The sequence below is a fragment of the Giraffa tippelskirchi genome, chromosome X, assembly GCF_054371585.1.
Source record: "Giraffa tippelskirchi isolate mGirTip1 chromosome X, T2T-mGirTip1v1.2.pri, whole genome shotgun sequence".
NCBI classification, from domain to species: domain Eukaryota; kingdom Metazoa; phylum Chordata; class Mammalia; order Artiodactyla; family Giraffidae; genus Giraffa; species Giraffa tippelskirchi.
In genome coordinates, this window is record NC_137289.1 from 87693572 (window position 1) to 87711256 (window position 17685).

General features: G+C 50.2%; 1 pseudogene across 1 annotated transcript; it reads right to left on the reverse strand.

The window, feature by feature from the left end:
• Window positions 1–2974: 2974 nt before the first annotated feature.
• LOC145535554 (uncharacterized protein CXorf49 homolog) lies at window positions 2975–7025 on the reverse strand (annotated as a pseudogene). Its single transcript, XR_014075467.1, has 6 exons — window positions 5578–7025; window positions 4799–4955; window positions 4185–4261; window positions 3856–3901; window positions 3248–3289; window positions 2975–3143 (listed from the first exon to the last, which is right to left on the reverse strand). The product of XR_014075467.1 is annotated as an uncharacterized protein CXorf49 homolog (transcript).
• Between the last annotated feature and the right edge of the window lie 10660 nt (window positions 7026–17685).

The following is a 17685-nucleotide window of genomic DNA, read 5'->3' on the forward strand; positions in this document are numbered from 1 at the left end:
TCTGAGCAGTACTTACCAGGCCTTCAAGATCGCACGAGCACAAGGGCATCAAGCACACCACAGTCATTCAAACACTGGGACACTCCAGGGACTGGGATAGTTACCCAGGGATAGTCAAGGTGGAAAATCTGGCAGCCCCAGTGTGCCCGGCCGAACCTGGCCAATGCAGGTGAAACTTACCCCACATTAAGTCAGCTGAGTAGCAGCCTTCATTGCATCTGCAAGCATAACCCACTGTTATCACGCAAAGGAAAATACAAGCCAACTGCAGGGATTAGGACTTGGACATCTTTGGGCAAGTTTACTGTGCTCACCACCCCAGGCTCCCTCTTCAGGACTCACCTCCTCTACCTTCTTTGTTTGTGCCAATCTCCCTCAAGAGTCCAGAGAGAGAGGTAGGCCTGGGGCTGGGGCTGGGGCTGGGGCTGGTGGGGTGGGGGTGTAATGGGGAGGGAGCCTCTTCCCAGGTGTTGGACAGGCAGGATGGGGCCTAGGGCTCTCCAAAGCAGCTGTCACTGTCTCCCAGGCTGGAGAAGGGGCATGAGGGGGAAAGGCAACAGGGGTGCACCGAATGAGGCTGGGCTTCGGCCTTCCTCCTACCCTCTGGGGCGCAGATGTATTTCTTTAACCTATGCCTCAGATTTCCCGCTGGAAGTGGAAGGCTTGGGGCTGAGCCAAGGCCTGTGATGTATATGTTTCCAGCAACATTATAGTGAGGTAGTTGGTCTGAACTGTGTGCCCAGAGGAGGGAAGGGAGCCTGGTGAAAAGTGAGCGAGGGGCTGTGTTCACGCCCTCGCACCTCCACTTCCATGAGCTTCTCCAACTTCCTCACCCTGGTGACCACAGTCCCGTGCCCCACTCTGCCCAAGGGTGGTGCTGATGCTGGTGCTTGACTTCTCCCCAGGCACAACTTACCTACGTGTCTCGGTGGGCAGAAACCTCAGCGGGAAGGTCTCTGCCAAATCTACTCACTCGGACAACAGCGAGATGTGCTACACCACCAGGCAATAACCACCGGATCAGCTGTAAACTAAGTGATCAGGCCCTCCTGCTCCAGGGAGGGGTCTGAGTGGAAGGAGTAAGTCCCACGCATGTTCTTTGCTGACCCTTGAGGTCTGTGACTGGCCCAACCCTCGTGCTCTGTCCACCTGACCTCATGCCATGAGCCCCGGAAGGAAGTCAAGGTCAAAATGTGGGGGAAGGGCGGGCCCGAGGGCTCCCCATTGCTCAGGTGCAGTCACCCCTAACTCCCCACAAGTAATCCAGATGGGGGGGGATCTCCTGTTTCTAAGATGGGCAGCCACGTCCCAGGTAGTCTCCGGAGCCACCCTTCCCATTTTCACTCATCCACACCCTCAGCAGTTGGCAGACATCACAGAATCGCAAGGTAGGATCCAGTGCCTCCTCCAGCGACTCCAACATTTTGGGATGTCCTGTCCTGAGGTTTGGTGAACTGCATCCTCCCCCTTCTATGTTTTGGGAACGTGACAACACCCCTTGAATAAAGGAGATCCGACCCTTGCTTCGGCTCACTCAGTGCCTTACAGAATCTAGACCAGGCTCTATTTCCATTACTCCCCGAATCACACCTTTCTGCCTCAAGGGGCATTATCCCTGATGACTTTAATTCACCCAGAGAGATGCCCAGGCACCAACTTTGAATGTGCTACCTACCATCATACCCTCTTTTGTGAAATAAAACCGTGGTCTTTCAGGAAGGGAGTCAGGCAGAACCTACCCTCATTTCACTCCAATACAAATGTGTCCCTCTGAGTCTCAGGCTGGCACAGCCCTGGGGTCTTGGCTGAGAGAAGGAAGTCCTCCCCAAACTTCAGGGCGGGAGGGAGGGATGGGAATTGAACATGGATTTCAGACTCAGTCTTGTGTGCCCTAACAAGTAGTCTGGGAGACTGAGCTGGGACACTCCGGGAAGTATCATTCGCAGGAAAATCTGTGTCATGGGGCTGGTGGAACGGTATTTGATGGAGACCCTGTAAGAACACAGACTTACCAACCATACTTGTCATAGAGCCTGATGGGCCCGTTTCCACTCAAGGGCAGAGAGACATCCAGGCTGCAGGAGTGTAGGCTGGTCAGTTGGTTAGGGCAGGGAGGATATGAAAGCTCCAAGGACCGGACCATCCATCTCTAGCTGTCAGGGTGCACTCTGCCCCAGACTGGCACCAGACGCCTCTCCTGACCTCCAGCTCAGCAACTAACCTGAGCTTTTCTCCTGTGTTCCCCTGTGTTCCCCTGAGCTTCGATCCTGCTCCCCAGTTCAGCGGGTCCAAGATTCATCCTCATGCCCTTTACTGAACCCAAGGAAGGGGAAGCCAAAGTTTTGGTGCCTGAGTCTCAGGGGTGAGTGCTAAAGAGAGCGGGGAGAGTATGCAGGTTCCTGCTTGCAAGGTGGCACCGGGGGGGTGGGGTAGGGACTCCACTGAGAGGGTAGGGCCGGGGAAGGGGGAAGATGAGCAAACCTGTGCCTGTTACCACCTGCTTAAGTAAACATGCAGGCAAGGTCATCGATGGCAAGCCAGGGGAGGGATCGAGGGTGCTCTGACAGGAAAGCAGAGTGGTCGGGGTAAGCAGGACAATGAGTGCAGTGAGGGAAGGGTGAAAGACTGGAGCTCTGTAAGGGGGTCATGACTTCCTTCTGACAGGGAGGCAGAATGGCAGCAATGAATGGAAACTCCTAAACCCCAGAGGAGGGTGTTTAGAGAACTAGAAGAGGGCCTTCAGGGAAAAGGGGGGACGTGCCAAGGTGGCCAGACAGAGCCCACACAGAACACACACTAGGGGCGCTCCGCTGGCCTGACGGCCTGGATGGTAGCACAGGCTGAACCAGAGTGCCCCCCACAGGATGCCAGAGGTACTGTTCTGGAACAGACTCTGATACGAAGTGGCTCCCCACCAGGCCTTGCCCCATTCCCCCAACCCCTACCCCCCAGAGAGAGGACAGAACACAGAATATGAGAAGCCTTTTAATCAAAAACTGCTGTGAAACTGGGGCAGACATGGGGCAAAACAAGGGGCAGAGGATGCCCTGGTGGAGGCAGAACAGGAGGCAACAAGCTTGGCCACAGCTCGCCGGCCCTGGAGGTAACAGCTGCTCCTCTTGCCGGAAGATACTGGGCTCAACCTGTGAAACAGCAGAGTCAGGGAAGAGCCTCAAGCCAGGGCCAGCCCACGGCCCTGCTCCACAGCCAGGACTGTGGGAAGGGGTGTGGGGTGTGTAACACTCACTTCAAAGGATCCGGAACTTGTCAACCTGGTACTGCATGGAGGCTGCAACAGGGAGAGGCATAAACAGGTGCTCTAGACAGACGGACATAGAAGCCTGTCCCCCTGTCCCCGTGGGGAACCACCTAGCCCTGCAACCTGAAACCCACATACCCCCAGCCCCGATGCAAAGAGCTCTGGGCCTCGTCACTCCCCACTACCGGAATTAAATGTGGAGCCATTTCCTAAAAGGAAACAAAATGTGCCAGCAGCTCTCAAGGTCGGGGCCACGCCCAGACCATTCAAAAATTGTCTCACAAACAATCCAACAAGAACCTCTGAGGCCACACCAGATCAACAAGGCATCTCTACAAGTCCTATCAGAAGGAGCTCTCTAGGACTCGCCTGGCTGGCAGAGTGTGTACGCAGTCCACACAGCACTTTGCTCCTTGTCCACATGCCCAGCTGAACATGCACCGCCCCCTCCAGGGTCAGGCGTGATAGGTTCTCCTCCCCACAGGAATGCTGGTCCATCCCTACGAGGCCTCCTGCACCGGCAGCCCACCCACCCCAAGGGCCCACCCCACTTCTGCACTAAGAACCCACTGCTCTCTGTCCCTGGTTCCTCATACCAAGTTGCTCCTTAAGGTCGTCTATTTCTCTCTGTAGCACCAGACACTAGGCCAGCAGACACAGCAGGAAGAGAAATGGTTAGTATACACCCACCTCCCTTCTCCTCCTCCTCTCCTCTCCCCCCGGGCCCTCCATCCCAAAGCCAGGTGTCTAGACTGGCAAGGGAAAGACTTTCCTCAGAGGAAAGGAGGTGGGCTCCCTCCCTGGGGTGTGGGATGGGGACAGGGCGGGGGGACGGGGGGGGTGCCCACACATGTCAGTTGAACTTGGACTCAGATCCCACCATGGGGTTTGGGTGTGCATTTCCAGGAGCCAGAAGAAGCATTACCCGAGGACAGCCCTGCCTTGCAGGTGGCTGCTGCCGCCTTTTCGGTCTTGGGGGATGGTCAGTTGGTTCGCGGTCACCTGACAGGGAAAGGACACACAATCCAGCTTCCCAGGCTCCCAGTGAGGTGGAAAGGGCCAAGCAGGGTCTAACGTGAGGTGAGGCAGTACCACCCTCTGCTAGCATCAAGCCTCCCCGGCTCTGCCCGGCAGGCAGCCCAAACCTTCTCTCTGGGCCTGCCCCTCCTATTCCTCAGGGGCAGCCATTTTACCACGATGGTCCCGAAAGACTGTGGTTCTGGGTTCGAGCCTCCCAGAGCGGCAGCCACGGCCAGCACCTGGGAGAGCAATGTGGGCGAACAGCACTTCACAGAAAACGCTATTAGCCTGCAGGTCTACGCCCAGAGTAGCTGTTGGGGCACTGCCACCGATCACCCCTGCCAAACAAATCCCACACAGAAGGTGATGGGGCCAGGGCTAGCCCTGCTGACACCTGTTTCCCATGGAAGAAGCAGCCTGAGAGCAAGGCTGAGGCCCCAGAAAAGAGAGACAGACAGACAGAGGTTTCTGCCCTCACCCCTGGTTCCCTGCCCCCATATCAAAACCCAGGACACTCACCTGAGGGGCCAGGCCCTCTGGGCATGACTTCTCCCTTGTTCATGGCCACGGGCTCTGAGTTTCCTGAATCCTGCCCGCCTCTGATGTTGACGTTGGTGCTGCTGGGTTCTCCTTGACGCACCCGTGGACAAGACGCCGGTGCCCTGTCAGTGGTCAGCTAAGAACAAAGATTTCTCACTGACCTGGAGTAAGGATGTGTGTGTGCATGCACCTGTGTGTACCAGTGCATTTATATGTCTATGTCTGTGTGTGTGAGACCTCGTGTGATTCAAGACCGAGCTGAGGCAGGGAACTGGAAAGGAAACTGAAAGGCTGATCTCTTCAGCACATTCCCTCTAAGTCAGCCCCAGGCCAGCAGGCAGAGCTGAGCTGGGGACAACAGTGTGGCACTGAGAAAGCCTGGGGCCCCTGCAAGGAAGGTTTGGGGATCAGCTAGGAAGTAGGATTCAGGAAAGTGATGTGTCTAAACACCGAAGCTCTGTGAAGCTTTTAAGGGGCCCCTCAAATCAATTCAGCTACCAGCTCTCCCTTCCACTCCAGCCCCAGCCTGGCTGGAAACAGGCCAAGGGTGGAGAACCCAGCCCAGCACACCCAAAGTGCTACCTTAACGTTTGTCCCTAGTAAAAGACCCCAATCTGGCATCCTAATGACCCAGTGACCGAGGGCCACCCAATGACCACCCCTGAGGGATGGACAGAGGGAGCACGGGTGAAGACCTGTGTCCTGGAGAGGGTGGGAGGGGGAAGACGGGGGAGACAGGAGGGGCCTGGCCTACTTACTCGGCCCTTTGGGGATGGGTCTCTATTTGGGTCGTTGTCTTCTCCGGACACCGCCATTGCTGCCACCGACTCCCGTGCCTGCCTTGCCACGGATTTCTTCCGAGCGCCGGTTTGCTTTGACTCTTTGCCTTCCCAAGGGACCAAGGCATACCTCTTGGACCTCCCAAGCAGCGGGATGCCAGAGATTGGGGGGAAGGTGGCCGGTTCCAGGGGAGTGGCCGAGATTCCCTGCTCCCAGGAAGGGAAGGTTGTCCCCGGGGCATGTTTGGAGACGCCCCTGAGGGATTTCTTCAGGAACCCCTTCCTCCTAGGACTGGGCCACGGTAGGCTGCCTGTAGTGGCAGCTGCAGTAGCTGATGCTACTGCTACTCCCGGGTACCTGGGCAGGCTGCCCCCCTTCTCCCTGAGCACGCTCTGCAATTTCTTAGGGGGAGAGATGTCCTCCTGCTCTGCATCGCCCTGCCTGACCTGCCTTTCCACAACCGAGATTAATCCTCGCAGAGCCGAGGACAGGCAAGTGCCTGGCACGTTAACGAGATTCTCCCTGCCTTGGATTTTCGAGTCTCTGGGTGTGTCCCCGGGGTCCTTGGGGCCGTTGCGCTTGGCCTGGCCTCTGTCTTTGGCATAAATGCTCACCCTCATCAGCTCTATCTCACTGAACTCATCAGAGGACTCAGAGTCGGACAGCAGCCCGGCTGGGCTTTCTGAGGGGAGCCGCTGGCGATCCACAGCCACCTTCAACCTACTCTTACTGCCTCTCTTCGGGTTCCCCCAGGCCCGGCCCGCCTCGAGTCTGCCGACCTGGAGAGGGCCGGCCTCAGCCTGTGCCTCTTCCCCACACCTCTGGGCGGCCACGCCTCGACTGCCGGGACGCGCCTCGAGGTCCCACAAGGGAGACCCTTCGCCGACCACGTAGCTCTCCGGGAACAGGCATCTGCGGATGCCCCGCAAGCCCAGGTTGGCCAGCTGCTGCAGGACGGTCGCCACTGACTCGTCAGCCAGCTGCAGGACGTCCCCCTGGTCGTCGGCCGGGGAGCCAGGCCGGCCTTCGCGGCCCCACAGCACCTGCCCTCCCGCTTCCGGCACCTCCCGCTCTGACTCGAAGCCTTCAGGGTCTAGGAAGCCATCCCCACCCTCACCCTCGCCGCTTCAAGGTGCCCCCGGCTCGGGGCCTGGCCTGGGTCCCCGCGGGGCTGTGGAGCTGGCCTCAAGGCCGCTGGTCTGCTCCCAGCACTCTGAGCCGAAACCCGCTCCCCAAACAGCCGACTCACCATCTGAGAAGCTCATGTCGTGATCTGGGTGGCCGGCGGACCTGGGACGGCGACGATTTATCAACCGGATCGAGGTGGCAGCGGTGGCGGCGGTCAGGGCAGGCGAGCCGGGTGGCGTCTGGCGCACGCCGTCAAGCACCATGCGCACCACACACAGGAGATCGCCTCAAATCACGCGAGGCTTTCAGCGAGCCAGCGCTGCCGCCTCCTCATTGGTCCGGTTCCTGCCAAGCAGCACGCGCCTTGTTTGCCCGCCCCCTCGAGGTGTAACCAATGGGGTCGAGGGCCTCCTGTGGTTTGCTGCCAAGCCCAAAGGCCATCGCGGCAGATGGCGAGTTGGTGGCTGAAGGTGATGCTGCGTGTATACCTCTGTCAAGCCTCTCGTCCCACCTCCTCCTGTCCCACCTCCCCTTTCCGGTTAGAGTCACAGCCCTGAGCCCTGACTGTGTACAAAGTGGGTGGAGCAGGAGGCAGGAAGGTACTGAGGGCGCTGGTCTCCTGGGAGGTGAGGATGAAACGTCAGGATGGAGGCGCTGGGCGCCTAGCACGTGCTGAAAGCATTTGCCAGCCTCCCTTCCACCACAAGTCTTATGACCCAATGGGAGAATGGGCAGAGGAATCCCGCGCTCAGTGATGAGTGGTCGGCGTACTTCTCCCTAAGTGGCCAGAGGACAAAGGGATTGTCGTTTTCTTCTGTAACATCTCTGCCTCAACTGCTCCATCAAACGTTCTTGGCAGGCAGATTTGGGGGACAGTCTGGGGTTGACCTCACTCCCCCAGCTCTTTCCCCACTCTGAGGCAATTCAAAGAAGAGAGAGTCTCACTGTCCAGTCCCCCCTTCAAAGATGCTCACCACCGCTGACCCTGGAGATGTAAACTAAAACCACGAATCGGGCTTCCCGCACTAGGACGACAAGCTTCCAAGTGCTTAACCATTCCGAGAGTGGGTGAGTTGAGGAGCAAACCTCTGTGGCGGTGGTGCAAGAAATCCATTTGGGAGGTAATTTGGCTGAATCTATGAAAAGCAACTTATAGAGCAGGGACCCTGTGCCCGGCACTCTTCTAAGTGCTGTACATAAATAGTAATGCTTCCTTGTGACCCTCCTAGGACTATAGTACTAATGATCACCAGCCTCTTACAGGTGAGGAAACAGGTACTGAGAGGTTCAGCCACTGGCCCACGGTCACTTGGCCTATGGGGATCAGTGGTAGAATTGAAACCAAGCAATCTGACTCCAGAGTCCTTGCTTTGATCCAAAGATCTTAAACCTTAAAAGAAAAAGAGAGAGAGAGAAAGCCATTTTTCCCCTCTATCAGGAAGTCCACGGCCTGGCACATCTTCTAAAAGTGAGGGTTTATTTCTAAGATCTCTATTTTACCCCACCGATCTATTTGTTAATATGGCAGTGACATACAGTTTTCTTTACTGTAGCTTTGTAATGTTTTGAAATCAGGAAGTGTGAGTTCTCTACTTTTTCTTTTTCCAAATTGTTTTCCCTGCTAAGGATCTCTTTAGATTCTATTTAAATTTTAGGACGAGTTTTTCAATTTCTGTACAACATGCTATTGGGATTTTGATAGGGTTTGCATTGGATCTGTAGATCACTCTGGGTAGTGTGTTAGAAGAACAGATCCAGTGGAGTGTGTGTGTGTGTGTGTGTGTGTGTGTTTGTGTGTGTGTGTAAAAGAATTGACTCATTCGACTGCAGAGGCTGGTAAGTCCCAAGATCTAGAGGGTGAGTTGGCTAGCTGGAGACCCAAAAGAGCCAGTGGTTTAGCTCTAGCCCAGGTTAGAAGGCCTAAGAACCAAACCAGTAGAGCTGATATTTCAGTTTCAGTCTAAAGGCAGGAAAAGAAGCTGATGTCCCGGGTCCAAAGGCTTTCACGCAGGAGGAATTCTCTTACGTGAGGAAAGGTTGCCTTTTCGTTTTATTCAGACTATCAACTGATTAGGTAAAGCCCACCCACATTATCAGGAGGAAATCTGTTTTATCCAGTTGACTGATTTAAATGTTAATCTCATGAAAAAGCACCCTACAGAAACACCCGGAATAATGTTTGACTAAATACCTAGGCACTCTGTGGACCAGTCAAGCTGACACATAAAATTAACCACCTTAGATAGTGTGGACTTCTTAACAATATTTATATTCCAGTCTGTGCAGAGAGATGCCTCTCCGTTTATCTGTGTCTTTTTTAGTTTCCTTCAGCAATGTTTTGTAGTTGGCAGTGTACAAGTCTTTTGACTCCTTGCTTGAGTTTATTCCTCAGTATTTTATTCTTTTTTGCTGCTAATGTCAATGGAATTGTTTTCTTAATTTCCTTTTCAAATTATTCTTTGTTAGTGTATAGTAATACAACTGAACTTTCCTTTTGGATTTTGTGTCCTACAACTTTTTTGAATTTGTTTATTAGTTCTACCAGTTGTGTCCATGTGTGTGTGTAAGGGTGTGTGTAATCTTTTGAGTTTTGCATGTACGAAAGCATGCTATCTTCAACAGAGATAATTTTACTTCTTTCTGACTTGGATGCCTTTTATTTCTTTTGCTTTCCTAACAGCTCTGGCTATGACTTCCAGTTGTTGAATACTAACATAATGGTGAGAGCGGGCTTCCTTGCCTTGTTCCTCACCTTAGAAGAAGCGATTTCAGACTTTCACCACTGAGTATGATGTTAGTTGTGGACTTTATTATGTCGAGGTAATTTCTTTCTACTCCTAGTTGTTTGACTGTGTTTTCTCATGAAGGAGTGTTGAATTTTTTGTGCATCTATAGAGAAGATCATGTGATTTTTGTCCTTCATTCAGTTAATGTGTTTTATTACATTGATTGATTTTTGTATGTTAAACTATCCTTGCACCAAGGGAGAAATCCCTTTTGACCGGGGCACATAGTCCTGCTAATGTGCTGTTGAATTGTTTTGCTAGTATTTTGTCGAGGATTTTTGCATCCGCATTCATCCGGGAATGTGGCCTCTAGTATTCTTTTCTTTTGGTGCCTTAGATATGAGGATAACGCTGGCCTCATAAAATGAGTTTGGAAGTGTTCCCTCTTCTTCGATTTTTTGGAAGCATTTGAGAAAGATTGGTATTAATTTTTTAAATGTTTGGTGGAATTCTCCAGTGAAGCTATCAGTTCCTGATTTTGTGTGTGTGTGTGCGGGGGTGGGGGGGTTGTCATTACCGATTCAATCTCATTATTGGTCTATTGTGTTTTCTGTTTCTCCTTGATTCAGTTCTGGTAGATTGTGTGTTCCTAGGAATTTATCCATTTCTTCTAGGTTGTCCAATTTATTGCCACAATTGGTCATGATATTCTTGTAAAATCCTGTTTATTATTGTCACGTTGGTTGTAATATCCCCTCTTTTATTTATGATTTCAGTTACTTTAGTCTTTTCCTCTTAGTTAATCCAGCTAAGGACTTAAAAACAATTCTCTGTGTATAAAGAGGTTTGCTCACAACAGTGTTGTTTATAAGGGCAAAAAACCCTGACTGCTACTTACATTTTCATCACAAAAGCTACTAATATCTGTTGAAACTTGATTATGTGCTAAGCCCTCTACATGCATTATGTCATTTAATTCTCACAACAGCCATGTGAGGGAGACACTAATGTTATCCCTACTTTATATTCGAGGCACAAACATGCGATAACTTGTCCAAAGTCAAACATCTAGTAGATGGTGGAATCAGGATTTAAACTCTGGCCTTTGGGTTTATATAGATACAAATCTGTGTTATGCAACTATTAGCAGAGGAAGTATGTTGCAATAAATGATATCCTGCACTGTTCGAAGCAAGAACTCAAGAAATCTGCAAGTGCCTAAAATCGTTGTATTGAAACATGAATGTCCAGGATGGGTTTCTGGCAACCAGTGGGTCCAATGGCTCTGAACCTTTTTTTTGGTTATGGGCCCTGCGTTAGTCTGTTCGAGTTGCCAAAACCAAATACCACAGGCCGGATGGCTTAAACAAAAGACATTAAGTTTCTCATAGTTCGGGATACTAGAAGTCCAAGATCAAGGTGCCAGCAAGTTCAATTCCTGGTGTAGGCACTCCTCTTGTATTGCAGTTGGCCACCTTCTCTCTGTTTCCTCACATGACATTTCCTCTGTGTGTGGATGGTGACAGAGAGAGAGAGTGCGAGAGACCTGGTAACTCCTCCTCTTTTAAGGATATCAGATCCTATGGGATTAGGGCCCCACTCTTATAACCTCTGTGTGTGTTGTGCTTGGTCACTCAGTCGTGTCAGACTCTTGGTGACCCCATGAACTGTGGCACACCAGGCTCCTCTGTCCATGGGAATTTTCCAGGCAAGAATACTGGGGTGGGTTGCCATGCCCTGCTCCAGGGGAACTTCCCAACACAGGGATGGAACTCAGGTGTGCCACACTGCAGGTGGATTCGTTACCATCTAGCCACCAGAGAAGCCCAAGAATACTAGAGTGGGTAGCGTATCCCTTCTCCAGGGGTACTTCCCAACACAGGAATCAAACCTGTATTGCAGGCAGATTCTTTACCAGCTCCCTCAATCAACCCTAATTACCTCTCTAAAGGCTCCATCTCCAAATTCAGTCACTTTGAGCGTTAAGGTTTGAAGATAGGAATTTAGGGGCAACACAACTCAGCCCATAATAGGACTCCTTTGAGAATCTATTGAAAGCTCCATACACCCTCCCAAGAAGTCTTTGCACACAATTTCAGGAAGTTCTTGGAACCCAGGTTGAGAGCCACTGTTCTAGGTCACCTTCCTCTTTTCCCAGATGGAGAAACAAGAGGTTCAGAAAGGGGAAGTGCTTTTCAGCAGGTGAGGCGAGAGACAGGTCTCCTGATTGCTCATCAAGTGCTTGCCCTACCTTACTCCACCTTGCGTTAGGCCTGTCAGGTCAGCAATCCACGGTGACCCCAAAACACTAGAGATTCTGTGGATGCAGTGAAGGAGAGTGCTTCACCCGGGATGCTCAAGTGAGTGAACAAGGCTCTAGCTATAACTGACAGTAAATGGGACAGATTTCATTGTTTCCAGTTAGTCAGGAGGTTGGGAAGAAGCTGTACCAACTTCAACACCCATCCACAAGGGCTCTGAGTGTGAGGCGATGGAGGTGCTTCTGTCCTAACAAACAGCAAAGTGGGGACTGAAGAGGTATAGTTGAACTGTCTGCTGGCCTTGACATGGCACTGTCCCTCTACTCTCAGATTCCCCATTTGTACACCCCTCAGGAGTAGAACTGTTAGATTTCTACGTGAGATTATCTAGCTCTAATATTCTGTACGTCTGTGATTCTGGGGCAGGAACCATGCGGGAAAACTCAGTTGAGGCATTTGGGTCCTCGAATCATGGGCAAAACAATTTTTTTCCAAAATGTCTTCTGATGGTGTCAAAGAATTAGCAATAAAGCACATGTAGTTTAAAGAGATGAAAAATCCCTAATAAGCACGAGAAGACCCTTACATGCTCAGTCATTTAAGGTAAAGTCTCAAGAGAAATGTTTCCTCAATTTCTGTTTCGGGTCCATCCTTAAAAAGGGAGGTGCATTATAACAGCTGGAATTCTGAACAACAAGGTTACAAGATGGATCCGTATTTATAATGGGAAAAGTTTTGTTATCTTTAGGCAGCGGGGTGGCCCCAGAAAATGACTCCTGTTTCATTTCATCAATCAGTGAGCTTTTAAAAAACATGACATTCTTCCTATCGACCCTATCGATGCCACAAACCAGTGTGGAGCCTTCACTTGGGCCACAAGACTAGAAACAAAAGTAGGGGCACTCACTGCGGGGTGGAGGCTGACATTCAAGGAAAATTCTTTCCACTTTGCTCCTTACAAAGAACAAGGGAAGGGCTTGAAGGGCTGTGCACACCCACCTACTGCTTCTGTGCCAGTGGAAGGTGGGAGCACACCCAGTCTAGCACATCGATGATCTCAGTTTCTGTCTGAGGAGAAAGAGGAAGAAAAGAGCTGCTGCTGCGGGGAGCAGGGGTGAAGGTTGGTGTTAAGACAGCAGTGTCAAACGGGCAAGGGAGATGCAGCCCATCCAACCACCAGCACCATCACCACCGCCACCATACTGGCACAAATAAGCTCCTCAGTCTCAGGGGTTAATAGACGAATCACAAAGAACAGGAGGAACTCCAAAGGCATGGCATCTGGCCCTTCCCAACAAACAGCCTTAAGCAATACTGCCCTCGGCTGGTCAGATAGGTGTACTATAGCGCAGGCACATCGCTCTGGATTTCTGGCCTTCATTTCTTTTTCTCGGGTTCTTGGTGCTCCACCTCTGAGAGGAAGTGGATGGGGAGGGGAGACGTCTCTGAGAAATTGTATCCAAATACATGACTTCTTTGAGTTTCAGCACAAGTTCACAATTAAATTCTGAATGAGAATGTACTACCCAAATATGGAATATATTTAAAAATTGAGATTGATATTATAATTAAATAAGCATCACTTGATTAGTTTTAGTTAAAAAGGTATGAGTTCCCAAAAATATAGCTATTAATGTAGATGAAATAAGATTACTAAGCTCAGTTAGATAGGTTATCAACAAAGAAAGTAATTTTGGTTCTACTTCTGGTTAGAATATAATTACAATATGCTTATACTGGGATGTTATTTCCCTAAGCATTATATTCTTCTCCAGTTATACCGAAACGTAACATAGATAGAGAAAAAGTCACAATATGTACGTCGAGTTTAATAATTGATTATCAAGTGTATACCCCCAAGTCATAGAAGCGGATAGTGTCGGCTTTCCCCAACACTCCTGAAGTTTCCCTGTCTTATCTTAGCCCCGTTCCTTCTTCAAGGAGAATAGGCCCACTCTTACTTATGTGCCATCCTTTCTTCCGTTTTCCTCAAAAATTTTATACTACACACACACACACACACACATACACACACACACACACACACACACACACATATAATGTTATGAGTTAGTGTTGACAGCTACTTACAGCTGTACGAATGGAATTGTTAAATATATCTGTGTTGCTTCCTGGTTTTTCAATCAATGTTAAGTTTGTAAGATTCATGCCTATTCTGTGTAGTGGTAGTCTGTATAATTTTGCTGATGAAATTGTATTTATTCGCATGAAGAGGATCTCCCAGGACTTTTGGATTTGAAGCCGGCAGGGCTTAATTTCAGGAGAGCCAAGGGGTCGTGGGAAATAGACTGCACTCTTAAAGGGGGCATACAAAATCTCACACGCTCCAGGACCCAGGGCTGAAGCAATAGTTTGAAAGGAGCCTGGGTCAGACCCAGCTACTTATCTTGGAGAGCCTCCCAGAGAGGCAAGAGGCAACTGGACTCACCCTGGGGACATAGACACAGGAAGCAGTCATTTTGCGGAGCTCCTTCTACCCCGTGGTCACTGGTTCTAGCAAGTGCCATTTTGGACTCCCCCCCTCTAGCTTACTAGCACCAGTGCTTAGACCTGCCCATCAGCCTGTAGGCAGGAATACTAGGACAGGCCAAGCTACTAGCCAGGCAGAGACGCAGCCCCACCCACAAGCAAGCCTGCTGTCTTAAGACTCCCTGGAGCTGGACCTGTCAATCAGAGGCCCCGACACACCACACTGGCCCTATACCAGTGAGAAGGCACTAAGCCAGGACTCCAGGATCCTGCAGTCAGAGGCCCTGTGACCTAGTTCCTGCCCACAGCAGGTCATCACTAGCCCCAGGACCAGTTTTACCCATCAGTGGGTAGGCACCAGCCCTAGTATTCCTTGTACCCAGACCCATCCACCAATGGCCCAAAACACCAACTTCTGGACTCCTCCAGAGCCCTGAAGTCAGAGAACCCAGGAACCAGCTCCATCCACTAGCAGGCAGACAACAGCAACCAGCCCTGCAGCCTGCCACAGCAGGAAATAGGTCACCCACCAGCAGGCCCACACCAGTCCCAAGAGCCACTGAGCCCCAGCACAGTGTACCAGCAAGTAGACACCAGGTCTGGGACACTTTGGAGCTCTCAGCCAGCAGCTCTGGAATCTGGCCCCACACTGCAGTGTGTGGAAACCCCCTATGCAATATCCAGGATTCCACAGCCAGCAATATCAGGAACGGGCCCCACCGAAGAGTGAACTGAGACCAGCTCTGAGACCCCCAGGGCCCTGCAGTTAGAGACCCAGGAACAGAAACAGAGCTCCACCCACCAGTGAGCTGGCGCTAGCCCCAGGACACCCTGGACCCCAAACCCAGTCAACGGCAGGACAAACCAGCCTGAAGATACCTTGGCATGTCAGCCAGCTGCCCCCAGAAACAGCCACACTCACCAGCAGGACAAGACGAACTTTGGGACACCTAGGACCCCATAGCCAGCAATGTAGGTGCTAGCCCTACCTATGTCAGCTGAAGGCTATGCGTATTCGTTTGATATTGATTCATAGTGGGGAGAGAAGTATGTTTTAGGCTTGCAGGATTATATGCAATAGAATTTATTGTTGTTTAGTAGCTCAGTCGTGTCCCACTCTTTGCCACCCATGGACTGCAGCACGCCAGGCTTCCCTGTCCTTCACTATCTCCCAGAGGTTGCTCAAACTCATGTCCACTGCGTCAGTGATGCCATCCAAACATCTGATCCTCTGTCGTCCCCTTCTCCTCCTGCCTTCAGCCTTTCCCAGCATCAGGGTCTTTTCCAATGAGTCGGCTCTTCGCATCAGGTGGCCAAAGTATTGGAGCTTCAGCTTCAGCATCAGGGCTTCCAATGAATGAGCAGGATTGGTTTCCTTTTGGGTTGACTGGTTTGACCTTGCTGTCCAAGGGACTCTCAAGAGTCTTCTCCAGCACTTCACTTCAAAGGCGTCAATTCTTCGGCGCTCAGCCTTTTTTCTTGTCCAGCTCTCACATCCCTACGTGACTGCTGGAAAAGCCATAGCTTTGAGTACAAGGACTTTTGTAGGCAAAGTAACGTCTCTGCTTTTTAATACGCTGTCTAGGTTTGTCATTGCTTTTCTTCCAAGGAGCAAGCGTCTTTTAATTTTGTGGCTGCGGTCACCGTTGACAGTGATTTTGGAGCCCAAGAAAATAAAGTCTGTCACTGGTTCCGTTGTTTCCTCATCTATTTGCCGTGAAGTGATGGGACCGGATGCCATGATCTTCGTTTCTTGAATGTTGAGTTTTAAGCCAGTTTTTTCACTCTTCTCTTTCACCTTCATCAAGAGGCTCTTTAGTTCCTCTTCACTCTCTGCCGTAAGGGTGGTGTCGTCTGTGTATCTGAGGTTATTGCCATTTCTCCCCACACTCATTATTAGAAAACGTAAATCAAAACTATAACGAGGTATCACCTCACACAGGTCAGGATGGCCATCATCAGAATAGCTACAAACAACACACACTAGAAATGATGTGGAGAAAAGCAAACCCTCTGGCACTGTTGGTGGCAATGTAAATGATATAGCTACTCTGGAGAACAGTAAGGAGAGTCCTTGAAACAAAACCTGGGAATAAAACGACCATAAGACCCGACAATCCCACTACTGGGCATGTACCCTGACGATACCATAATGCAAAAAGACCCATGTATGCCAATGTTCACTGCAGCACTATTTGAAACAGCTAGGAAATGGAAGCCACTTAGATGTCCATGGACAGATGAATGGATAAAGAAGTGGTGGTACATATATACAGTGGAACATTACTCAGCCATAAAAAGGAACACATTTGAGTCAGTTCTATTGAGGTGGATGAACCTAGAGCCTATTATACAGAGTGAAGTAAGTCAGAAAGTGAGAAACAATTATCATATATTAACGCATATATATGGAATCTAGAAAGATGGTACTGATGAACCTATTGGCAGACACAGAGAACAGTCTTGCGAACACAGTGAGGGAAGGAGCCGGTGGGACGAATAGAGAGAGTAGCTTTGAAACACATACCTTACCATATGTAAAACAGATAGCCATTGGGAATTTGCTGTATGATGCAGGGGACTCAAGCCTGGTGCTCTGGGGCAACCTAGATGGGTGGGGTGGGGTGGGAGCTGGGAAGGAGGTTCAAGAGGGAGGGGATATATGTATACCTATGGATGATTCAAGTTGATGTTCATCCGAAGCCAACATAATATTTTAAAGCAATTATCCTCCATTTAAAAATAAATCAATTTAAAAAAGTTTAAAAAAAGTAGCAAGAATAAAACATCTAAAGGAGAACCAAACAGAGATGAAGAGTACAATCCGTGAAATAAAAAATATACTTCAACGGTAGGTGAGATGATACGGAGGAACAGATCAAGAAGCTGGAAGACAGGAGAGTGGAAATCACTGAAGCTGAACAGGAAGAAAGAAGGAATAAACATAGATGAGGACAGTTTCAGAGACCTCTGGGACCAGGTCAAGCATAGAAACATTTGAATTCTAGGGGTCCCAGCAGGAGAAGAAAGAGAGAAAGGGGCAGAGAGCATATGTGAAGACATACCAGCTGAACACTTTGCTAACCTGGCAAAAGAAATGGGCATCCAGGTACTGAACACAGAGAGCCCTAAACAGAAAGAAGACCACAGCAAGACACATTGTAGTTAGAATGGCAAAAAATAAAGCTAAAGAGGGGATGTTAAAAGCAGCAAGGGAAAAGCAACAAGTTACACACAAGGGACTTTTTGGCAGAAACTCTGCAGGCCAGAAGGGAGTGGCACGACATATTTAAAACGATAAAGAGAAAAACCTCCAACCAAGAAGACACTACTGGAAAGACTGTCACTCCGATCTGAAGGAGAGATCAAAAGTTTTACAGACAGGCAAAAGCTAAAAGAGTTCAGCATCACCAAACCAGCTTTACAGGAAATGTCAAACGGACTTCTCCAAGCAAAAAAGAAAAGACACAACTAGAAACAT